This window comes from Neodiprion lecontei, chromosome 2 (genome assembly GCF_021901455.1).
Source record: "Neodiprion lecontei isolate iyNeoLeco1 chromosome 2, iyNeoLeco1.1, whole genome shotgun sequence".
In the NCBI taxonomy this organism is placed as follows: Eukaryota; Metazoa; Arthropoda; class Insecta; order Hymenoptera; family Diprionidae; genus Neodiprion; species Neodiprion lecontei.
Window position 1 is genome coordinate 4,688,343 of NC_060261.1, and position 26,786 is coordinate 4,715,128.

A 26,786-nucleotide genomic window follows, 5' to 3' on the forward strand; every position below is an offset into this window, starting at 1 on the left:
GTAAGACACGCACTGAATCAATAATCGAATTAACATATTAGAAAAATCGCGGCGACTGTGAGGACAAGAGAATCGCGATATAAGAGATTAATAAACCGTGGGACAGGTTACGGAATCGGCCAATCGCTTAAGCCAGTCATATTAAATCAACACACACTCGGTCGGTCGCCGCCCAAAAACGAAAAAACGAAAAGTGAAACAGCATTAAAATTAAGAATAAAGAAGAAGAAGAATAAAACAAAAAATGAGAAATGAAAAAGAGAGAAAGAGAGAGATATGCGGGAGAAGGAGAATAAGGAACGCTTCTCTCAAGCCGAAAAATCCCACTGGCGCGGGCACGTAGCGACCTTGTGTGTAACGCACGTTAATTACACGTGACCATTAGCATTTAAATCACTTTTTAATTACAAATGGCGGATGATAATTTAACCGTGCCCGTTCATACGTGAGAGCGACGGCATATACGTGATACAAACCTTCTCCTCGTAGAGGTGAAACTTACGTGCTTGCAGTTCGGCGGCCTTTCGTATGTATTATACCAGCGCAAATGGACCCGCGCGATCGGTACGGACGACGAAGAAGCCGCGTGCTTCTCAGTCATGTCGAGTGTCCCATGATCGTCCGCATCTCCCGAGGCACATTATTCGTGGCAGATAGTAGCGGCTAAATACCGTGGGAGCCTGTCCAACGGATCGACCGGTGAAAATTATGGACACTCGTCGATCTCGGAAACACCCGCGTCTTTCGGCTCGAAATAGTCAAGGTCGTTTGTTGAGCCCAGAAGGAAGAAGAAGAAGAAGAGGAAGAAGAGAATGATGGGAAAAAGAGAGGCCAGCCACCTTCGGTAATTCCCTAAATCTCAAACCCGTCTCTCCGGTTTTTCGGAACAACTACGATGCAGATAACCACGAGATCAAATTGCCTGTTATCAAATACAAATCCAGACTAGCTGTTGTACCGTTTTACGGTAAGGCCTTCGGAGCCTCGGAGAGCGAACGAAAGAGCGACGATGCTAATTGTAAGACGGTGAGGTAGGTAGGTAGGTAGGTACACCTATTTACTCAGGTGGATAATCAGTCGAACAGTGAGACGTGACTGCCCGGGTTCCAGGAAGTCGGTGAGCAAATCGTGACGGGAAGGTGTGTTGAGGCGGTGGAAAGAGATGGAAATGAAAACAGAAAGAGGGAGATCATGAGAAATAAATAATTCTCGTACGATACTCCTCGAGTCGTTAATGAGGCCCCTATGATTCGTAGCTCGATGTTTAGGTCCTCGATTATTTGTCTATCCGTTTCTTTTTCTTTTTCCCTCACGTTCGATTCCTTTTTTTCCACCATTTTCGTTATATCTGATTTTAGTTTTAAGAAATCACTGATTTAATACCTCCTCCGGCGATCGTACACTGATAAGCGAAGTCCCAGCCTGATCAGCTGTGAATAAAGTGTTAATTTTGTGTGCGGCCGAGAGGTTATCGATTGAATTTCTTCAGACCCGTGAGCGGTGGATAAAAATGTTGAAAGAAAAACGAAGAAACGTAGATGGAAAAAGAGAAACACACATATTATAGTTTTATACCAAATTAGAGACTCTGTATAATGCGTGTATACACGCATCAGCGACGCATTCTAAATCAAAGCCGAGCCTCTTCACTTTTCCCTTACTCGGTGTTGTATACGCAATACATAGGTGTGCATGCGCGAAGAGCCTTTCTCTCTGTCCTCTTCGTTTTCATCAATTTATTCCCAAGATTAAGTTACCAAGCGTATCTTCCTGGAAACGGTGAGTGTACGTTACAAAATTGAATTTAATGAACAAACAGGTGTTCGTGATATTAAGAATCGGCGGGTTTGCCTTTCGAGAAAACGTAATCACGGAACACCCGCTCTAGCTGCATAGCCGTGCTCCAAGCATTCTTCGGCCCCTATACTCGCATCCTCGATCCATCTCATCCAGCTCTCTTCGTGTGCGCACGCCATTATACACAAGTTGAGCTGTAACTCTAGTCATTTACTGAAATCCCATCCGATCCCGTCCTCCTCCACCGCCGCGTGGTAAAATTAGTTAATCCGTAACTATCCGACGTTTGCTCACGGTACGGTATAATTATGTCCAATGAAACGAGACTCCGTACCCCACAGGATTTCACACCGATGTAAAAAAATTCATATTCACACTAAATCTTCAAATATTCTTTCTCCGATTTCCTCGTTTTTCCATATTCCAAGCGTGTACGATTACCGTTTCCACTTGTCAAACAGCCGGGCCGGAATACATTGGCAGTGGATCATTGTCGGACAAGAGACTCACCGTTCGGTTCTTTGACCGTGGTAAGCAGATTGTGGGTACCTGGCTGTAAGAGAATTGGGCAAAAACAGATGAGAAACCGATAGAACCGTACCCGCGTATCCATTATTTTGTAATACCTAATCGTGACTAACGGCCAGGTGTAAAATCAGTATTGGAAGTGTCGAACCTTACCGACTGTACGGTGAGCATAGGACATAGGTCCGAGACCAAGGACAATTAGTAGTTTGTTTTGGTTACGGTGTGGCCAGGCCGTGGAATGCGCCGGACTAATGAAGCGTTAATTAATAATCAAATAAGTGACGTTCGCCGAGGAACGGCGTGGGCAGAATGAACCGAGAAGAAGGCGAAGGCGAAGAAGTCGAAGTGGACACCGGCGGCCCGGCGGTGGTCGTCGTCACTCGCTTAGCCGACATTTTCAAGAGCGTCCTTGTCGAGGCTAAGTACACCTCGTCGCTCGACGTTGATCGAGCCGCCGCCAGCCTCTTACACCCGTCTACGCCGGGCAACCAATAAATGCCTCCATAGATACCTTTACACAGTCTCCTTTACTCCGCGGTGTGTAACCTCACCTCCCCACCAACGCCAAGAGGTTGATGCCTCCGGTACGCAGACCAACCTCTGTGTACAAACTCGTCACTCCGAATTAGATAGTAAGTCTTTCGCGCATACGGCGTACGCGGTGATGCTGTCGCACAAAGAGACATGGTTGTGGTGCGAGTTTACGGGTATTGGAATTATCAGTTTCATCGTGTCCAAATTACTGAAAATATCCAGAGTATCCCACCTCGAAAATTCGAAATACTGCTGCACCGAGTCTCATGAACGTTGAAATATGAAAAAAATCACGCACATAAAAACAGTTGGCACAAATTTACTGACCAAATTTCATCAAGATTGATTAACAATTTCCGAAGTTATCGGTTCTTCAAGATTTCGGGTAAACGCCATACTGGAGTTGAAAATTGAAAAAATTTGAATAGAGACCAAACTTTCATTAAGTTAAAGTGTTGTTCAACTACGTTCTTCAGTTCTTCCGTCAATGGTGAAGCCTCTTTATGAACGGAATACCCAAAAAAAAAACAAAAACAGAAGAACCGAAATCCACACGAGGCCGAATTTCGAGCTCTAAGTTCTCCGGATATCGGATTCTCACGCGAGTCCGCGCATCGGTACGGTACCTATCTACCTGCGTAAGGTGCACGAGCACAGGTTAGGTGTATCTACCTGTCCAGGGGCCCCTCCCAGCTCACCTGTAGTGAAAAAGGGTCAACAGCACGCGAGACCCCGCGCGCGTCCGCGGGCAGTAAAAGAATGGACGATGTTGCGGAGCCGAGAGTAGCAGAGAAGGACGGACAACAATTGTCCAGCAAGTTGGCTCGGCGCGCGGGCCTTACCAAATGCATCGGGACAAAAACCAACAAGGATAATGAAAGACCATCCGGTCAGGAAGTTATCGGGTGCGAATTCATTTCGGGTAGGATACTAACTTGCAGAGTCCTGCGAAAACAAAGGGGGAATCACGTGAAATCGATATCTTAGAGATCTTTGTCCCTCGGAAGATTCTCGAATAAGTAGATAAGAGAAAGAGAAAAAGTGAGGAGTAAAGACGAAGAGAAGGGAGTCTGTACTGGTTCTGCGTAGGGAGGTATATTCCTTGGTATTCACTAAAAAATCTGTCACAAATTCAAGGCCATTTCCAGGACATTTTCAGGTTATTCAAGGACATTGAAAATATAATATTTCCAGGACACGAGAAAAATTCGAAGATTGTTTCCAGAACCTTTGAAGGAGAAGCAAAATTCAAGGACATTTCCAGGACCACTGGACACTATGTATACTTATTTGACTTCCAGCGGCCGCGGCGTACGTCTATTACAGAAATCGCAAGCGGTGTCTTGACTGCGGGGAGTTTGTCACTATACGCAACGTCGTTAGAACGACTGTTGGGTGTACCGACCGCAGGCCTAATTCCGAGTCTCTCAAGTAACGTGCAACGCGGGTCGAGCCGGGCGCACAGGTGTGTCGTATAGAACCGCGGTGCTTAGAGAGGTTAGAATTTAGCCTTAAACAGCCCAGAGCTAAATCTGGCCGGGCGAACTCGAACGGTCTTCGAGCAGCGCGCGGCGCGGCGGCAGTAACGAGGCTAACTGTATTTTATTCATTAATTACAGCTAATAACTGACACTCGATTCAGCCCGTGATCTCGGCTCCTGATATCCAGCTACTAATCACCGGTAAAACACCGCGCAGCACCAGCAGCACCAGCGATAAGACGCAACGCAACGCGACGCGTTGGGCGGCCGCAGATCTAAGCGCAACATCGTCGCTTTAATTTTCACCAGACGCGTTTCGGCTCGGATCGAATCGAATCGAAACGCCGCCGCTTCTTTCGCGAGCGGATCGATCGATCGATCCTCCGGCCTCCTCGCGGGGTGCTGCCGCCTCCGAGGATGATGCCCCAGGGGCCGACGGTAGCCGGGCACTCATTGCCCCGAAATCAAGCGATAATTACGGGTCTCGGACCGCTGATCGCAGTCTTCTCGACGCGGAGGACGACGAGGACCCGGAGGTGGTTGCCCAGCGGAGGCGGCGGAGGCGGAGACGGAGGCCGAGAGGAGTAAAATACCGGTTTCGACGGCGCACCGACGAGCCGGACCGCGGGGGGCTTCGAGAGCTGCGTAAGCTGCGTGGAAACTGTGGTACGTAGCGCATGCTGGCTGCCGTTGTGGCTACACCTCGACATGACCAACTCCCATGATCCCAAAGTAGCTGTGAACCGCGATCGGCGGTCGCGTTCTGGTATTAGTAACACTTGAATGAACCGGGCACTATCATTACCTCGGCCAATGGCGGACCGAGTAGCCTCTGATAATCAGTTTCGTCAAAATTTATGGTTATTGTTCCTCGCGTGCCTCCGGATCACCAACTTTGTACCCGATCGAATCAGCTCCGCCGGGAGTTCTGAAATAAAATTTAACAATACTCTTTGACCAGATGATTTTTTTGTGCCCTCATTCTTGTTCTCTTCTTCCTCCACGACGGCCTTCTTCTCGTCGTGCGAAAGATGCTCATCGATTCGAAAACACTGTGACTGGTACCTCTTCTCTAATGACTTCCTCGTCGTCTTCGTTCAAAGTCTGAGCAACATCTTACGGCGAAAATCCGTAACTGGAGGGAGAGGTCGACGTATACAAGAGGACCTCGCGGTGGTCGCGAATCATCAATGGTAAAATGCGCAATACCTCGAAGTGGTACAGCGGCGACTAAGTAAAGGGCGGTGGACGTGTCTCCTGGCGATAATTTGGCCGAAATACGTATATTCAAATTTTACGACAGAGTGAACTGCGGAACGTAATTCACAATTATTATAATTCGGAGCAGAAACGACGGTGCTGCGGTTGTGCCCCAGAACCGGAACTGTTTGTAGTTGAAATCGTTGGTGGTTACGTGCGTGTGGTTGCATACAGGCGAAGCCTTGCACCTTATACCTACGCCTGCGTCGCCCTGAGACATCTCGGGCATGAGGCATCTTATTACGTCATTAGCGAGTCAAATAAAACTCCTTTTATTACTTCCTGGTACGGGAACTCCACGCCCTGCGCCCCGGACCACGTGAACTAGAACTGCGACTGTGCGAATAAGGTCACTCGACGCGCTTTTCGCGACCATTTCGCAATTCTTCATAGCGCGGAACTTGCCTCGCAGGGTTTAGCCGATGTCCGTTTCGAAATTCCAGGCTCGACGTTCCCTCGCGTTTCAAACCTCCTTCTTATCTTTGCCCTGCCATTTTTTCTCGTCCAGGAATATGGTTTCCAAACCTTCGACAGTTTCGAGTATCACGTATTTGTAGTTCGGATTCACCTGTAAGCCACCCCCTCTGTCTCCTCCAATCCCTCTTGAACATGTTCCAGATTTGTCGGATGAGTTTTCGTGGTTCCAATTGTGGTTTCGTGACGTGATCGAAGCCGCGACGGTCGCCGATCATTGACCGCTGATTTGCTGTCCCATCCTGATCATCGATTCAGAATTCTCGAAACTCATTTCCTTTCACTTTTGCCGGCCCTCGTGATTGCCCCCAAGCAGAGGCACTGAAAGTTTCTCAAACGATGCCATCTTACCACTCGGATATACGTACCTACGTCATAGGATAAATAGGGACCATTAGCGGCGACCCGTTTGCGAGTGGGTTCTCACAGATCCAGAATATTAAAATTCTACTCAGGAGAAGCTTCAGAGAATCGAGAAGAGTTTGAAACCTACGCGCTGCAACACCATGCGAGTAAAAACATTTCCGTAAGAGTAGAAACGGTGTTAAAATTGTGTTGCAAGCATGCGTGCAGCAGTGTCGATTTTCGAAGAAAGGCTTTTAATCTCGATCTCGAAGTATGTTTGATTTGGGGGAAAATTGCCGCGCCATAGCCCGAAGCCTTCCGTGTCGGATTTTGATCGGAGTGAACGAGATATAAAGGCATTTGCATTCGAAATTGGTTGAAACTTGATAATGCGGCATCTTCACAGCTTCGAGGAAACGGTCGATTAAATTCCTTTGTTGTTGTATGCGGGTACCGAGTGACGTCGACTCCTCAGGGTCCAGGAACTTGGGAGAAGGAAAACAGCAGGACCGGCTCCTGCAGGTGTCTTTCCATCGTTAGTCAAAACCTAGAAAGACCATCGCGCCGTGCGACTCGATCCTTCGATCACGTCTCCAGCAAAATCCGACTAGACGAAACACGCAGAGCCCAATAAACGGAGAAAATCAAGCCGAGTGATTTGGACCTGGAAAATGTCGGAGCCACGCAACAGGTGGCAAAGAGCCACCTGCGACTCGTCCGAGATCACTGAGGAAATATTGGCTTCAAGTAAAGAGACGGTAACGAGAAGATCCAAGAAGGGGAGCAGCCCGGCTGGTGGAAGTCGGCATAAGTTTGCGCATGCAGTCCGCAGCTCGGTGGATTCCTGGAGCTGGAACTGGACTACGGTGGAAAAGGTACCCACCGGAGGATAGTCGAGGCGAGGCGAGGCAAGGCGTGCGGCAAATGTACAAACCGTGACGCGAAGGCGAACAACGCGGAAAGCCGATCTGTCTGTAAAGCACGTCGCCCCCGTCCTTGTAAGGCCACTGCCTTTCCATGTGGACACGCTCACGCTCTCGCCTCTCTCTCGCTCTCCGTTTTCCATCCTCCTTACTCCGCTCGTCTAACGCAGTATTTACCTACGGCTAAGCCGTGCCCACATGCGGACTGGCCACCGACTCCCAGGTACACGTAATACACCCAGGCAGGTGGAGTGCGTCGGTATGCGACTGGCGCATGTTCGATTCGAACGCTATCGGTACGGGCGAAACGATTATATTCAACCCGGGTTGTCCCCCGCCGGCGTGATTAGATTTCGATGTCGCTCATTCCGGCTGATTCGTCCACACCATGCCGTCGCACCTCGATACGATACCTATCCGACCACAAAACGAGCCGGTCAACACTTTTATTCCCGCTTTATGCTGTTATCTTTACGACTCCATACCTCTCAGCGCTTCGTTCCCCGCCACCGAGAAATATCATCTCTGAAAAAGACAGTAAACCGTTTTTCGACCCTCTCCTTTCGTCCACTTCTCATTCATTCTTCCTCCTGTATTATACTAACTCGAAAATATCAGACCCTGTTCTTGTCCAACCGGTGCACGCGAAACGATGTTATTTTAAGGTCAGGTCAAATCGCACTACAGGCGTTGTCCGCAAAGGTGTGAGGAGAAATTACCACCCTGCATGTCTCGATCGGGGATCCAGGGACTCCTGGGCGAGCCCACGACGGGCGGCTTGGGATACGTAGGTAGTCGTACCTGGCGTTAACCGGAATGTAGAGCCAGAGCTCATATTCAGCTGGCAATAATCATAAAGATCGTTGCAGAATATTTGCATTCCATTCGAAGCACTTGCTCAACGTGGAAGGATACCGATGGAGGGAAAAATGACCCCACGTCGTAAACCCTTCGGACTCGAGAATCTAGTCGAGGGTCGAGGGGCGAATATCGAAAGAGCAAAATCGACATTCAGGCCAAATTGTCCAGAAAGAGATACTGTGTTCCTCTTTCTCAACGTTTTCGGCAATTGTTCATCTACCAAAGTTAGGATGTAATTTCCATCGCACCTGGTGCCGATCGTGTTCCCGAAACGGGGCTCGAGGGGATTTTTTGCCTGCATTAGAACGAATTTTCTCGAAACCGTGACTCGACGAAAAGTTTCTATTAACTCATTCGTATTCGGCATCGAAATAGCCGTACTAGCCAGTCGGTAGGGCGGCCAGTCGTTGGCTGGTTCGTGATGCAAAATCCGTGTAGGACAGTGTAATCAATGGCTGACCGTGATTAGAGGTCCATTACCAGAGGCCACCCACTGCTTCAATCAAGGAACTCGAGTGGCCCGAGTCCTGATGTTCCCGTTACACATTGCATGCATGCTTTGCCCGGCCGAGTCGAGCGAAGAGGAGATGAACATCCACTCTCCGGGCTTGATGAACATACTGCACGGATTTTTTACCCCGGAGTGATACCGGGCCAGGAGTCGATCTCGGCGTGTACCAGCGACCGGACTGCACTGCGAACGTCGCCTTACGTAAAACGCGAACGTGATTCATCGTGCGAGAAAGCGACACGATTTCCTGAATGGACACGCGGTTATATTGTATATGGTATACCGTGTGTACGCGCATCCTGATCACCTGGATCCACGTGCGGATGAATTCGCGTGGGATTCCGATGAGTGTGAAAATAAATGGAGACATTTAATGACGCGCAGTGAGGTGAGGGTGAGCACCAGAAAACCTGGTCCCCGTTTTAGGACTCTCTTTCCGGCCCCTCGAGACGTGAGAAATACTTATTCAACACGCCACCTTGAAGCCGGAGCGAGCTTTTTAGCGTCTCCGACTTAACGGCTTCGGTTTCATAGGCTGACGAACGCCGTGTGTGCCTGGATTACACGCACGGCTAAGCGTGGATGTAAATACCTACCATCGACTCAACGTCCCCGCAGTTGGAGTGCGATCACAGGTGACACGGGCTGGAAAGAGAACCGGGAAATCGAGGATCAGGAATCGTTGGTGTTCATTAAAAAGCCAAACTAAACAATTTCACAGCACCGAGAGCGGATTGAGACGCGGACAGCCAGTCAACGTTCGACGAACGGGCCTAAATCAATCGCGAGAATGCGGCTGCCCTATAAGGTGGCGAATGAAATAAATAAACGAATCAATCGACCCGCGCCTCGATACGAGAGACCGAAGAGTTAACACGGTCGTTACCGGGATGGACTAGTCACCGGATCCTCGTGTAAGCCCGTGACGATGAGAGCTGTAAACAAATCCCCGGAGCGTATATAACGAAACGCAAAGCCGAAATTCCCCGCGCCTTGATCCCGCCTGAAACGTGGCTCCAAAGTCGAAGACGAAACTGACACGACGCTGGGGTCAAAAAGGAGCACCATCTTTTGATTGCCCCGCGTACGTGCCGCGCCTATCAAGGGACCGGGCAACCCACGGATCCTGGGCCTCGGGCCCTCCCGCGAGCCAGAGGTCCCGGGGCCAGGCTCATCTCGGAAACGACGTATTCTGTTTCAGATGAAGTGTTTCCTTGGTGTATGCGGTGTCCTCGCTGCGGTGGTCCCGTTCATCATCCATGCCTGCGCCCCACGTCACGTGATCAGTTCTCCAAAATTCAGCCAACTCTGTAAAGTGCGGTATGGTGCTTGATCTCACAGGTGAGGAAGAATGGACTGTTTCACCGATTCCGGACTGAAGCAAGTTCAGGTGGTGGTCAAAAACATGCGGGTCACAATTATTCCTCAGAATCAATAGAGATTTGGTTTTGGTAGGGTGCTATGCTCGTGTACGACAACTTCTTCCACTCAATTCCAATGACTAGGTATCTAGAAACAGACTTCTTCTTTAACATTTTATGCGGGTGATAATTTGAAGCCAGATAACGAGAAAGCAACGGCCGACTGGAAGCTGAGCACGGAATGAATTATCTATATCGGAATGTCTGAGGGTGACGCGATGGAAATAAGTAACCCACATTCGCAAAACGCGTTGAAATCATTTATACCAGGGCGCGGCTCAGACTAGGCGACCCAACGAAGAAGTAGATTTTGACCGTTAAACTTGGAATAAGATACGATTAGGAATTAGAATTCTCTGAAGAAGTGTTTAGCCCAAATAAACTGGTATGAATTTAAGAGAGTTGGAGTAAAAACATGGGATCATTTCTAATTGGTGTCAACATCTTGAAGACAACGATCCATCCGGCGCGCTTTGAGAACGAGTGCAACCGTCTAGAGCGGAGACCGAGAGGACGAAGAACGACTAGCGGAACAGGCGCCTGGTATGAGAATTGAAAATAAATTAAAGTCGACACACACCGCGTGTAGACGAGAAGCGGAGTGTAATGGTACGAGTAAGAATCGCTCTTCTCGAGTCTCTTCACCGCGGGCAATGTCGCCTCTGGGTGGCGTTCGAAAGCCGGCGGCGCGGCGACGCCCCTAGCCCATTGTCTAACGGGTCGCCGAATACAATACTTAAACCCGTGGCTAACATGAATAAATGTATTACGGGTGTACGTAGGTGTGCCCATATATGCCGCGTTCCACCCACAACACAACGCTCGCTTTGCCTACTATCCAAACTTTCCTTGGAGTTGAACGCCGGGTTGTTGGACCGAATTTCTTCTCCTTTTCGAGCTCCTTCACCAGCTGGTGATTCGAATTCGAGGCGAAGTGACGCTTCGCGGTGGATTTAAGAGAGCTGGTCGCAAAGTCGACGAGCGAGTGTACGTGTAATATGGAATGCCTTGCGACCACCAACGCGAACGAGAATGAATTTCTCAAGCGTAGTACGCCGGTCGACTCCTCTGGTACCTTTACAAGCCGGCGCGAGCGGCGATATATCGAGCCTGCGGAGGCTGTCCTCATCTGGTAAAATCAGCAAACTTGCGGCCCGACATTCCGGAGGAAGGGGAGCTGATCCGGCTCAATAAATGTCCGACGTTTGACACACGCCTAATAGGTACGGGATGCGGCCGGGATAGCTGGACTCGAGGACCAGGAGGGAGGATTATACGGCATGGAGACCAGACACGCGATGGAAGTTGGCATGCCCTTAGACGCAACCGGATCGATCGTAAGTAAACCTAATCGAACCGTACAGCTGGGGGCAGTTTTACCCTAATACAGAAGTCGTCGCGACGTAGGCGGTCTTTTAACCCGAGAACTCGCGGCCACCGAGAGACGCTTTTCTTCGATACCTTTTTTAGGAGGCAAAAAGCGACGGGCGCGCCTCGAGCCGATATTCTAAAAACACAATTTCACTGCTGCACGTTGTGGGTCAGCGACCGATCGACCGAGGAAAGTGGCTGCGGTGGAATCGAGGAAAATAACCGACGGCAACTAATTCCGGATTCGCGAGACCACGTGGAGTTCTAATACCTACACTCGTCGATCCGCGTGAAGCGATCGGTTGAGGTGAGGATCGATGGAGCTCGGTACAATTTACAAGCCGGTGCGGGCCGCCGTATCGGCTATCCAATCAGCTGGCCAGTAAGAATAATGGCGGTAGCTGTTAAAGGTGAAGGGATTGTTTTACTACCGGTAAATTTATAATTCGATATATGATCTCCGGCTCGAGGAACCCATCGGTACCTACTGTAAAAATTGAAAAACTTCCATAGACGCGCAGGCGGGCGTTGAGGCATGAATATCCGGTTTACGAGCGAACGCGTGAGCCTCCAGACGCCCTTTTCGTCCCAGGTTATGTCATAGGTTTGCTGAAAATCCACGACGCAGTTTTGGAAAGTGTCTCGCGCCATTGTATGCTTTCCTTTCGCGTCTTGATCAGATTTTCTTTTGTACCGCGTAATCGAATCCACCGTAGGAATAATGTCATTCGATTGGAAGGCCTTGGAAGTCCCGTTTCTCATTTTCCCGCCAGCCGGTGTAGAATCAACTTACGGCACACAATGATCCCGTCTTCAATGTGCACCTGTATGTTATAATACGAGTTTTACGCAATAACGAAATACCTACGAGCATTGACCGAGCCTTTGAATATACCCTCGGCTTTGATTTTGGTACCGGCTTACGCGTAGCTTCGGGGTTGCGCAACGATATCGTAACAAGATGATAATTTGTTCGGTGAGACAATCGAGCCGCGGCTGAACGCCGAATAAATAATAACGTCATCGAATAAAGAGGCGTATTGTTACGGAGCGGCGTACAGCCGGCCAATAAATCGATCATTATCATCTGCGTACGGTTATTTGTGCGAGCCGGTATTGTCCATTCAATCGAAAATACGCCTCCCACGCGCAACTCGAGTCTCTCTTGTTAACGATGCACAATCGGTTCCCGAAAGGATTCAATCATCATTGAAAACACCGAAGCCACGCTTAATCGCCCAGCCCCCAAATACGCTTCATTGTTTCATTGAACCATCTGGCCCCCATTAATCTGTCTCCTACAGGCGATCGGCCCTTCTCCATTTCTCCTTGAAATTATTCCGATTCAACTCGGTTTTCATTATCTCATCATTGCGTCATTCAACTCTCATTCAGCGGAGCCGAATGCCAAAGGAACCTCGTGAAAGTGAAAACTGAAATCGCTTTCGAACGGAAGAGATCGTTTTTATCCCCGAACTCCCCATTCTCAAATTTACATCCCAAACGCTCTGCTTCAGGGCCGCTAAAGAGCTGCTTGAGGATGATTACAAGGGACGGAGAGTCGCGTGCAGGATCCAGGAGTCGGCGCTACTCCCTGACTAGTCCCGAAACTCGCCCGAGGCCCGGAAGTTCCTATCTCGACTTGTGATTCCTCTCAAACTGCAGCTGATGTGTATTAAGGGGAAAAAACGGGGAAATATGAGAAGAAGTCGGATTTCGAGGGTGTGCAATTCGTTAAGATTGCATGGTAGGATGATGTGCATTTTGTTTCTCACTAAAACCTCGCTGTTACAGATTTGTTGGAACATTGTTACTCTTACAATGAAATATATACCGAGAACACAAGTTTTTCCCATGTTATTTCCATAAGAAACTTCGATCACAAAGCGGACTATCTTAAGAGTTGAAATAAAAATGTGAAAAAATTAGGCAATTGTTTTTGAATCATTCGAAGTTGTTTTTCGGGGTGGAGAAGAAAAAATTCTTCAATGCCCCGAGTAAGGACAAACCTAGTGTACGGAAAGTCAATTCTTTCCGGACTCGACGAAACGACCGACCCGACGGTGTCCCACATTTCATTTTTAAACTTTTACGAACGTCTGTGAAAGGGTAATTCAGTCTGACAGAGCATAGCTTATGCATCAGCCAATACACATAAAAACATGTCGTGCCGACTGTCGGTTTAATTGAATTCGGCGTGATTGTCTTTATTACACCGGGTCACGGCGTCCATCGCCCTGATGTCGAATACTTTCACAGAGTATTCAACCAGTTCATACAAAATGCAGGATACAACGGCGTTAATTTCCTGTCTGAAAAGTGAAGTAAGATCGTTATCTGATATTTAGATCGTACGGCTGCAGTAAATTTAGCGTAACTAATTCAATAATGATCGTACAATATTAATTCTTACGCTGCACAGCGGGGTCAAAATGACCCCGCGGCATCTTTCCCGTTAATTTCCAAATGAACAACATCCAAAATAATCTAATTTGATGCAAGACAAATAACGAAATATCGTAAAAATGGTTAATTCATTCTTTTTACAAATATTCAACTTCGCTCAATATTTTTTTTTTTTTAATTAAATACCTGCGTTTTGAGAGTTGCTCAGTCAATTTTCAGCTCAAAATATAAAAAATTCAGTGAGTTATGATTTCTCGAACAGATGGATCGATTTTCCAGTAATTTCTTGTTTCACCAATTTCTTTTCACGCCAAAGACAACTAATTTGCCTTTAAATATAACAGTTAAATAGTATCTCATAATTTTATTCAAGTTATTCGAATCGACACTCGGGAGATGTTACACACAGGAGGCGTGGTGGAGCGCAAGGTTTTATTATCGAGTATTCGATCCTCGTTTGTAAAATTTTTACCATTCCTAAAGAAAACCTTGCCTATCTGTCACATTCAGCCGTAGTGAAACGACGACAAAGATGATGCCGACTAGACCGACGCTGATGATCCGGAATGTCGTGGGCAACCCACGCGATAAGTTGCGAATCGTCGTCTCCTTTCAAACTCACGCACACACGCGCACACACACAGAAACGCGCGCGGACACACGTTACGAAGAAAGACCGAGGAGATCTTACGAGCAGAGAAGAGGGTCGTCATGCGGTGGCAAAAACCTCCGGCTTGTTTCATCAGACTGCTTCAAAGTATTCGAGCTGCTCCTTGGCGCAATTATAAGTAACAGGATCGAGGAAATGAGATCGGGTCGAATGGTGTTTCGTTTGTTTATTTGTTTTTCTTACTTTTTTTTTTCTTTCATCTCCTGCAGGGTGAACGTAATCTCTCGTTCCTCGGTGAACTAAATATCAAAAACGATCGCAACAAGATATCGCTGTCATAACCGCGATCGTCGTCTTCGTTCGGATATATATGTATATATATATATATGTATACGCGGGCGGCAAGTTGAGAAAAAGAAATCCGTAAAACAAAAAAATAAGACTTGAAATGAAGGAATAATAAAAGTTAAGCCGTATTTATGCCGGCGTGGGCGTTCGTTCGGGCCCAATTATTATGGTATTTGTGCGCCGGTCGCAGTCGTCGCGTCGCGTCGCGTCGCCGTTCAGATCGTGCGGAAAGAGATGCGCTCTGCACTCGGCAGTTTCGAAGTCGCCGAATGACCCGCGCCGGTTGGGTAGGTACCTACTTCTTTTTACAAATTGCGACCGTCCCAGTCCTGCTCGGTCGTAAGGAGGTGTCAATTAGCGCGAAGGTACGGCTCGGCCTTAAGTACATCCTCTTTTACCTCGCCGAATGGTCAGCGTTTGCCTCTCGCTCGAACCGCCTCGATCTTTTCTCAGCGGTGAGTTGATCGATTCACCGATTACAGGGGAAAAAGGCGGTTCGACTCGCGAAGGTTCATCCGACTAATCGCGAAAAAGGTTCTCATAATTTTTGTCCGTCAGTTGTTGTTTTTTTTTGTTTTTTTTTTTAAATTTTGTTTTTGTTCCTAGTTCGATGTTACGAAAACGGCACACGACACCCGAAACTGTGTAAAATTTAGCGAAAATCGAATTCGGAGCGACTTGATCGCCAATTCTCTGAGTCGATAATTCCGCAATAAAAACGATCGCATACAGCCGACAAAATGTATTACTCGTATCAATGATTTTTAACTATTTATGTGTATACGGTTACTTTCCATGACCTCAATTTCAACTTCAAATTCAATTTGTTCAATTGCAAGTTCGAGTCGTTGTATAGCTATACGGAATAGAATCGGGTCAAATGGACTGGTATAAACTCACGTCAACTTATACTCGTGCTGCTTTTTGCGAACAGGATAATTTGGTTTTTGGTATTGTTGCCGAAATGGAGTGTTTGAAAGAAAAGTTAATTTTCAATAAAGTTTGCAATACTTGGTACAAGGATGATTTCTCGTTAAAGTTTACCGTCGTAATACCTGGCAACGTATTTTGATTGTGCCCGGAATTTTTTCTTCAGAGAACTTTCACCACCCCATATACGTATATATATCAGCGTCGTGAATAAACGAAGTTTGTTCCTCGCACTACGATCGATTGTGTAAACGATAATAAGAAAAGAGACACTCGGACGTCCCGCGGTTTACACCGTCTAATTATCCGTCGCCGTTCAGTTTCAACGTATTATACCTGTTAATAAAACGCCGATATGGGCAGGTATAATAACAGTGTAAAAATGAAAATACCATGCAGGACTTATTCACCCACGTGAGTGCAGGAGGTCCCACGTAATGAACACCAAACGTAGAAAGAGACGCCGGTTTAACCAAATACGGTAAATTTTTGTACCGATCGCAGGATTCGGAGAGGAGAAATAATTCGACGCTTCTCTCTCTCTCTCTCTCTCTCTCTCTGTCTCTCTCGCGGGAAGGTGCTCTTCCGCAGAAGATGAAGCGGGCCGTGATTCTGGGACTTACAGCCATTGACAGCGGCTAATTAACCGTGGAATTGACTCTTTCGGTGTGGTCCGCGATCGGCTTGTTCCGCGATCGAAAACGAGGAACGTGTTTCGAGCAATAACGATCAATAACTCGCGGCCCCTTTTCCTTCCCCCTTCCACTCCCCTTTGGCGCCGTATTTAAGGCTCTCGGGTTCACCTCAGCCACCCACGCCTCCAGGAACAGTTTATCTCTTGTCATTAGCCTTCCGCGAGCACTGATTAACCGTCACCTTCTAAGGGCATTTTACGGTTTTTTACGATCCGGAGACCGCTGCCACCCCCCATCCCTTTTAATGTGTCGAAACTCGAGTTTACATCGCGTTTCTTTAATACACCGAGGTTCGGGATTAGGTACGCACATTCGATGCTGGAAATTCAATCCCTTCACGCTACCTGTAAATCTTGCCCATTACTCGTAAGCAGATAATCTCGGTATATTTTCATTAGAAATTGTGAAGCTGGATGAGACGTTATTTGGTTATTATCTGAATATGCGAGTGAGATAACTTCACGAAATCACGCGTTTTACCGTAAATGTAATACGAACTAGAGGAAATCAGCGGTAATGTCTTGAGTGTTTCGCAAAAAAGCATTACAAGATGAATTTTACAACGGCGGAGAAATAACTTTGATGATCTGAACAACAACCAGAAGAAACTACTATTGATAAAATAAACGACAAAAAGAAATTATTAAATAAGTAATTAGGTGAAATTGAGAATAAGTATAATGTAAACACAAAAACACACACACCAAACTGTAATGTAACGACTCGAGTAATAACTTGTCATTGGAATAAAAATATTGTAAAAAAAAAAAAAAATAATATCTGAACTGAAAATAATATCGAAAAAATATTGAAGAAAAAATGTACATGTAAAAAGCAAACATTATGTTCCAATAAATCTAAATTGAGTGATAAATTATTCAAGTTTACTTTCCAAGTAATATCGGAAGGCTTCCTTAAAGGTGACGAGAAACTTTTTGTACCAATTAGGCTTAAGTATGTACGAAGTGAGGAATGTCGACTGGTATAAACTATTGTAATAGCAAGTTTTTTGAGACTGGTTTTCGATAGTTGGAAATAATTTTCACACGCGTAATTCAAATAAATATTTTATTTCTGTACCGCGTAACAAGGAGACAAACTCAGTCTTCTCGTACCGAACGTAAGTCTGAAATATGAGTCGTAGGTGAATCGAAAAGATCGTCACTACCTTGTTGCACGCGATTCTTTATACAACAAGAGTACGTCACTCGTTTTTCACGAAGCACGAAATTGAGGTTAGGGTCGCGTAATGTCAGATTTGTTCGCAACAGCGCATGCGTGCGGTACGGAATATACCACTTTCAACTCCGAGTACTGAAAAGTGGTATTTTCTGCACTCCGCGCACGCGCATCCGCAGACTCGCTCTACCGTGGTAGAAACCGATAACTTGTGTACGAAAAACACGCGTGGAAAGACGCGTAAAACGCGCTCGCGTTACATAAATTTGTATATTAGTGAATGAAATCTCGGAGTAAATCATTTCGTGTGGCTTGTAATGCGTGGAGATGAGAAGAGGAAAAAACGAGATGAAAAACAGATTGCCTGAAAAACGGCGAGGGCGTCGCACGGATTGCTGATGTGGGCGGCTGCCAGATACGATCGCAAATCACTTTACGCGTCGTTTCGCTTTCCGGATGAATTACGAAAAAAATATACCTACGTTTCTGCGATGGTGTCGTATTCACAGAGACACTGCTTCGAGTTCCGTGCATCGCAGCTAACAACAAGCTGCAATCGGTAGGTACTAAAAACTACCAAAAATTAATCAACTTTCGATTAAATCGATTATTTCTCCCCGATTATTTTTCCTCACGATCGGTTTTTCTCTTCTACTCCCACGAACAACGCGATACAATATCAATTTATTTGATCAAGTTATCAATTGTTATCATTGTCTCACTTACCGAGTACCTGTTTCAATATTTTCACCTGAAATTAAAAAATATTTTTAATCAAACTATAAATTATCGAAACACTTTCACGCTATTAAGACTACGTACTAAAATTTGCGAAATTTTGGTTTCACATGCACCGTTTAAAAAAAAAACAATACGAAACAATTTATTGATCGATTAATTTTAACCGATTCAATCGAGTCGCGTTCGATTATTTTGCCGGACTCGATTAATCGACGCATCGATCATTCTTGGCTGAGCTACCATCGCCAGCTGCATGGGGTACGGGAATCTTCTTCGCCTTGAAATTCATCCCACCTTCGTAGATTTCGCGTACAAGACGCTGCACGCGGTTGCAGCCGGCTTATCTATCGGGCATCCAGATCATCGCAACGCAACATTTCACCGGGCAACGTCTCGCGGACACGCGATATTCCCCGGCTTGTTTCTTGTCGTGCAGCGTCGCTTCGGATATACGGAAAACCTGCAATTTACACATCCCAGTTGCCCTGCCGCAGTTTACGCGGCACTTTTAGCGAGTTAATTATCGTCTAATTATATCCCTGAATGTATGCAATCAGGTACGTACGTGTACGTGTCTCTGCACCGCGACGGTTCTCCTGTGTCAATATTATTACTATAATGGCATATATCGGGGCAAATCCTTGGCGCCTGCAAAGCGACTCGAACACCTTATTTTCTGCAACGATGCACTTTCGCAGTAGGTACGATGCGGTTACTGAATACTCTCCCACATCAATCAAGCATTTCGATAATATGGAGGTTGAGAGAAAAAAAAAAAAAAAAAAAGACAGAGAAAAGGATTTATTTACCATTGACACGACGAAATAAACGTTTCGTTATTATTATCAAACTTTAACCGAGCCACAAATAATGATCGATAGAAATTTGTTAATTGTTAACGAATCGCATTTGACTCAGCTAAAATTTGACAATAATAACGAAACATTTGTTTCGATAAATCAATAAATGCTAGTTCGTTACCGAGTTCCAAGCTTTGATTCATTAGAAATAATTTATCTTGTCGATACCGTTTGTATAGTCTTACAATTAATAACATCTCGGCTAAACTCGAGACAATCACGGTTCAATGAGCCGGTGAAATTCATCACGTTCGTTACATATCCGTTGTGGCTTATTTTTTCACACTTTTTATTTTCGTTTATTATTTTTCGCAGCATGTATTACGAATAGGTGTACCGTACCTTATCACGCCGAGATACGGTAACGGTAACGAAAACTATTGTAGAAACGCTCTAATTGCCTCCTACGAATAAATTCCAAGCGTCAAACCGCATCTATAACGCGATAAATCAGAATGACATACCAAACTTTCAACCATCGCGTGCCACTGTGTGTTCGTGGGTGTGAATACGTTGTTGCGTGTGTTAAACAGCAGACCGAGAGGAGAACCGAATCGAACCGAACCGACTTGTCTGTCTATCCGGACTGTACCAATTAACTGTCCTAGCCGGAATAAAATTTGAATGCGGTGATAGACATGTGCTGTGCTTGTATATCTCGTAACCGATTAGCTGCTCTATTATACTTCAAAGCGAAACTCCCGATCATCCGCTTCTCCGAGAACGTTGGGTTACAGCTTTCAAGATTAATTTGTAAGAGATGAAAGGCGAAAGACTTGCGGAAGGTGGAAGACGGAAAAACTGTGTAAACAAGAAGAATTCTAAATTTTTTCGTGAGGAAAAAATCAGAATCTTTAATTACTATCTTCATTCACTCTTGGTTTATACATATTTTTTTTTTGTTTTTTCCTTCAAATCTAATGATTTTGAAATCGATCTAATTTGCTTTTTGCTCAATTCAACGACTTGGATAGAGAGAAAGTTGAAGACGTCGAGTAAACTGATGAATGAAGTAACAAGTAAAATCTCTAGAGAGGGGAGAATATCTGTATAATTGATATCGAGAGAAGTGGGAGAGCTTAATGAAATTCAATCGTCCAATCGACTAGCGTAATAGTAATTACTATATGCTAATAACGTACAGCGCAGTTATTATTCACATATCTGACTCTGAATATTAATAGTTGCAATATAATTGCACAGCTGTCGCGTTGCGGAAAAATAATTACGGCAGCCATCTTAACAACGAATATCACATTTGTCGACCTCGATAAAGTGAACCGCGGTTCTTGAATTTCGATTCCAATTGCCCGTCTTTCTCTTGAATATTTTCGCCAAAAACGAGTGAGAATCTGCCAAGTTATTAAAAACAATCACGTCACGTCCCAGCCTCGCTCATTCCTGGAGTAAACGTAATACGGTTATGAGGATCAAGTAACGTGGACCTCATACGTACAGACGTTCGGGTACATGGTATAGAAAACAAGCCTGGCGCCTGGAATAGAAAGCGCGATAAAGTTGTGGGTGGATCGGCAGGCACCGGTTGGGTCGCAACGTCGGCTTCGGCTGCTTGTGAATGCCGATCGGAAAAAAAGTGTACGTGAGTTTGTGCGCGTACAATTTATAATGAAAATCTTAAAATTCGTTCGATAATAGGATATTATTGATTCAGGATTTAACAGAATTAATTATATACCTTGGTTTCCCGAATCCGATAAACAGAGGCGGATGTAACCACGATGTAGTTAACTGAAAATTGGATCGATGATAATTGATTGAAAACTGTAATCACGATATACCTGCCTAAGGTCTAATTGGAGAGTGTAACAAATGAAACTCGGCAAGCTGACGAAAAGCCAGATATGGTTCGGTTGTTTGTAATTAGATCTTCACTGAGAAAAATTACATTTGTTACAGTAACTAGAAGAATTGAGTAAAACAGGTATCGTTGAAAAAACCGTTTAAATATTGTTGGAATTACGAAAAACGAGGTAAGCCCAAACATTTTGCGATATCCTCGATCCTTTTTTGGTTATTGCAACGCGAAATCAGTTTCTGAGGTTTACTCGACTTTCGTAGTTAAACAAGGCTTTAACGTCAATTTACCGTTGCACGAGCGTTAAATTTTCGCAACGGTTGCAAGTAAATATAGCAACAGCGATCGTAATGAGAAAGAATAGTAACGGATACTAGAAAACTAATTTTCATTTTCTACCTAGAACTATATTTTTCGATTCTGGTAAAAAATGAAAATATTTAAGAACCGAGCGGTAACCGGAACTAAAAATTTCTCTCAGTGTTGGAATATAAATTAAAAACTTGAGTTTTTGTTCAAGCTTGTGCAGCTAAAGTAGTTTTAGATTCAAGGCAACATTTTTCTCGATACCTTTCATCGTTTCGACGATCCCCGAGCAAAGGTTACTTTCTACTCTACAAGACTTACTCTGTGCATTTTTTCCTTTCTCTCTTCCCCTGTCCCTATTTTTGGGGTTCTATTCCCAAAAATTCCCGGCGCTTTCCATACCAAAGTAAAATACCGGGAATACGATTGGCGTAAAAATGGGACTCAACGTCGTTTTCCGTGTCATTCGGAGAGTACAAAAAAAAAAAAAAAAAAAATACGACCAAGGGAGGACGGGGGGGGAATGTCGGGTGTATTGTTGCCAGACGCCGAGTCGGAGATATGATCTAGCGGCGCGGTTATCACTCCGAGGGAAACGTGATGTGGCCATGATATCCTAGGATGGATGCATATAAACGCAGGCGTGTGCATGAGATGCTGACCACGCAGGTCACCCACCCCTGACGATGAGTGTAAGAGACGGGCCCAGGACTCGGGGCCTTACGTAACACGCAGCCTCGGCCACGCGGAGCTCGGGGTCCGTTTTTCCCGCTCCTTCGACTCCTCGAGGAATAAGTAAGCTGACGATGAGCCAAAAAGGGGGATCAGTTTTTATCGCTCTTTGTGAATAAACCATGAACTGGAGGCGGGCGGGATAAGGGGGTACACGCATACAAGGCCCCCGGGCCCGACGCATCGGGTTTACAATTTACTTTTTATAATACCGATCAACGCGTGGCTCCGGTTCGCCGTTCGATCGATCTCTCTCTGCTGTTCCTCTTCTTCCTCCTCCTCTTCTACTCATCTCGCTTCAACTCCCGTGCTTTTTACTACCCTCGTTCATTGCGGAGCAGCTGAGGGATAAAGAACCGGATAAATTGAAAAATAGATATAAACGATCGCATGAAGACACCGTCACGGACAATTATCAGAATTTATACAATATTCAAATTCTTTTCAATCACGAATAATATCGTCAATTTTATACCGATGAAATGGTAGATTGCGCTACCAGTACGGAAAACAGGCGATTCCCGCACCGGTGCAGGAACGTGATATTTTGCGCACGCGGTTGGGAAAACGAATTTTACTCTATTTCCGCAGTCTAATATAAATCCCAGAAATTTAATTTTCAACTTGGATGTGAAAATTTTTCTGAAACTAAATGGTTCTCCTTAGAAAGAGTTACGAGAAAAATTCGTGAAACGTAAAATTTCTTGAGATTCACTTTCCCGCGTTCGGTTAACAGTTTTTGTAGTCGGTTCTTTCACACGAAGCGGAGTGAAAAAATAAATGTATAAGAATGAAAATAAGTGGCTCGATGAAAGAAGAACGCCGTAAGAGAGCTGCGGCTTTGGGCCCCAGGTATGAAAAAGCGCATAGAATGGATAATAGACATCGGATTGGTTACGTATACTTAGAGGGAATTGTGGTTTGGGTTATTGGAACACCCGCCCACACAAAAACCCGTCTTCCCTCAACTCGAGGCCATCATCCTGCCGAAAGTATTTATTCTACTCGTTTTTCGTCTGAGCTTTTACAAAAGCTCGCCAGCTTCAAAACCTCGAATTCGGTGCGTACAATAATGCGCCGCACCTTTCGTTAAACTTGTAATCCCGAAGGTAATCGCCAATTAATCGTAAAAATGAACGCGACAAATGTTGGACCGCTTATGTTATAATACTAGGATTTATTTTGTCATATTTCTCCACAATAATTTTCATTTTATTCGTTTTTTATTTTTTTTTTTTTCTTTCTCTTCTACGCTTCAAATTCCCTGTACAAATAAACACGCATCGTATTATACCATGAATGAATTATAAAGATCCGAGAGAAAGCTCACAGGGAGGGAAAAAAAACTGAGGTTTGAATGAAAAAAAAAAAAAAAAAAAAAACCAAGAACCTCAGACGCCGCGGCTGCGTTGATTCATGAGAAGAGATAAGCGCCCATTTTTTTTTTTTTTTTTTTCTTATTTCTCTTCCTCATGCACCTTCCTTACATAATCACGGCAGCGCGGCAACGCAACGCAGTTGCCTGAAAAAAAAAATATATGCCTAATTCTTTCCCTGACAAAAGCTTAAGTCTTGACTGCTCGTTTCTTCTACGTTGGAACGACTCACGGTTCACGTCAAAATTACACGTAGCTCAATTACCATTAAGCGATACAACGTGTCTGTTTTCGGTACTGCGGCACTAATTTTATTAATTTTTTTTTTTTTTTGTTCTTTTAATCTTCATTTTCATTCCCGATCCTGATCGCCGATCGACACGCAAGGATTTCAGTTACGGCCCGAATCTTGACGCATTCTGCATTACCTAACTTGAATTTATTACTGTGAAACGGTAACAGTGCGTGAAAAATTGAAAACGTCAGGTTCGGAGGAAAAACAATCGTTATAAAAATTTTGAAGAAAATAAAAATAGGAGAAAAACTGCGCGAGTTTAATTTTGATATGCGTGTAATTCGTATGTGCGCGCGTGTATTTATATATATATATATATATATGTATATAGTACATAAAAAAGTGCACTACATTCAAGATTGGAAATATCGTCTTCTTTTTACTGTTCACATTAATAATAACAAATTCAACGTTCAACGTATATCGGATGTGTAGCAAAATAACCGTTATAGGTGTGTATAAGTTAAATACAGATTTACAAATATTTACGACTTAAGATCTACGTTGTACACATTTATATATGTATATATTAATCTGATGTCTATATTTATATAATTTGGAAATAATTTATATTGACTTACTGATGTTTAATGTATAATATAATATAATATAATGTAATATGTATAATAACGGACGTTTCAGATTCAGCGTGGGTTGTATAGAACATATTATATATAAGCGAATCGTACAATAAATTGTATATCTACAGGTTACAGCTTATTCAATATATTCACCCCTTTATTTAAATAAATCGCCACGCGTTCAGTCCCATTACGTCATCCCATAAACATATAATATGGGTAATTTTCACATCTACCTGTAGCACCGAATTTATGGGTTTGCGATGAAAAATATCAACGTATTATACGTATGTCTTATTATCTATACAATAACTCTCATTTAAGTTGTAACTAATTTCAGCCTTTTTAACGATATTCTAACGCACGCATTTCATCGCGCGAATTTTTTAACATGGTTTATAAATCGAATTCATTTTCTCCGATAAATTTGGGAATATAATATTTCTATAATACGAATGTCTATATCGAGTGATAGAAATTAATAATCTAACGATCGAAATTTGAAAATTTTCCAAATAGCAAATTGATCGATAATTTTAAATTCGTTTGGCATTTATTTAAATTCAATTCACAACCTATAATTTTTAAATAATCAATTGAAATGTTCCGAGATTCTACAGTCGTAAAAACGTCCGTCATTTATCAAGGCACAATATTTCGGTGGTCAAGTAGAACCGAAATAATATCAGCTAACGTGTGTCTTCGGATAAAAAAAAAAAAAAAATTGGAAGAAAAAAAACAAAATTGAAACCATTGGAGACGAATAACATAAGAGGGATGCGGGTCGTTAATCGGGTTAAACAAACAACAGGGTTAAATCATAAAAAAAGGAGAATGAAAAATTCGTTCAAAAATTATATTTTCATCATTCTGGCACGATTTTGTAAACACAACATAATTTATAAATTAACGTACACAATCTTCAATAATTTATACATATTACCATTAATAAGATTTTTATACCTCATCTACTACCGTTACAAAAATAGGCAATATTTTCTGGAGATTCCGTGAATTAAAAAACAAAAACGATGTCAAAAGAAACAAAAAAAAAAAAAAAAGGAAGGAAAATTATTAAAAGTTAAAAATTATTTCAAAAAAACTGAGGGAGAACTATTAAGCGTTTCATTCGACCTTTGATCATTTACAACGTACAGGTATAACAATTTCTCATATCCCTCAAGCGCGCTCAACATTTTTATAACAATAGTAAATGCATGCACACAGGACTATCCGAAGAGAGGGAAAAAAAAAAAAAAAACTTCTTTTTTCCCTACTGTTTTTTTTTTTTTTCTATTCTTTTTTCTTTCCTTTCCTTTCCTCATCTCAATGCAATAACTCGTGAAAACCTTATGACATACTAATCGTGAATAAAAGGGATTTATTATGTATAATAACAGGACGCGGCGGGATTAAGGGAAGTGGAAACGGGGTAACAAAATAAATAATAGAAGCATTAAACATTATTAATCACTTAACAAAATAACTAATGTATAATAATAATAATAATAATAATAATAATAATAATTATAGCCAAGTGTCTACGTATGTATGAACGTATTCGTATGTATACGTGATAAGTAAATGTATGAATAATTACAAACACAGGTAAATTTTTCTGGCACGATTGTTCGCAGAGAACGGGGAAAAAAAAAAAAAATTTCCGTGCACGATATTATCGTTATGTGTGTTTTTTCTCCTTGTCGTTATATATGTATATATAAATACAATATTTTTCAGCTCTCAACTGCAGAGATTTCTTCTTCGAATGGCTCTGATTTTCAATATTTGCAAGTACAACACGCAACTACAATAATTGGCAAACTTTCGGAAGGGGTGAGAGAAAAAAAAAATGGTTTAAACGTAATTTAGTTTTTCTTTAAATCTTTGCAAATTTTTTTTGTCGTCTTTTGTTTTTTGTTTCACTACATTCACCCTATCCGAACCGTTCAATTAGCAATAAAGGATTTCCATTACTATTTGCGGCGTTGATCGGAATGGAAAACTGGTTTAATGCAAGTTCGAATTTTCATTCCTTCCGTTGAAAATTTTCACGGGTCCGTAACATTTAAAAGAGAGATAATAAATTGTCAAGCCTGTTATTTACGGGCAAGTAAAATGGCAAACGAGAGAGCAAGTAAGTTCGTACAAACTTAATAAAAAAAACAAAAGTTGAAAATAAGAAAAAAAACCAAGAAACTTAATCACTAATTAATGTCTTAATAATGCTCGGCTATTAAACGGGATAAAAAGAAGAAACAAATTTAAAGTAAATGAGATACAATTCGACGTTCAAAAATATACACAATCTTTGTGATCCGATGTGTTCTAATATGTTACATACAAGTGTATAATAATATAATTTTTGCTAACGAGACGAGAAATGGCCCGAATATTGTAATGCT

At 43.7% G+C, this 26,786-nt stretch overlaps 1 long non-coding RNA gene across 1 annotated transcript; it reads left to right on the forward strand.

Moving 5' to 3' along the window:
* The first annotated feature begins 3,513 nt into the window (after positions 1–3,513).
* Positions 3,514–4,927, forward strand: LOC124292841. Its single transcript, XR_006902777.1, has 3 exons — positions 3,514–3,952; positions 4,054–4,356; positions 4,479–4,927. It is a non-coding gene; the product is annotated as an uncharacterized LOC124292841 (long non-coding RNA).
* Positions 4,928–26,786: the final 21,859 nt, after the last annotated feature.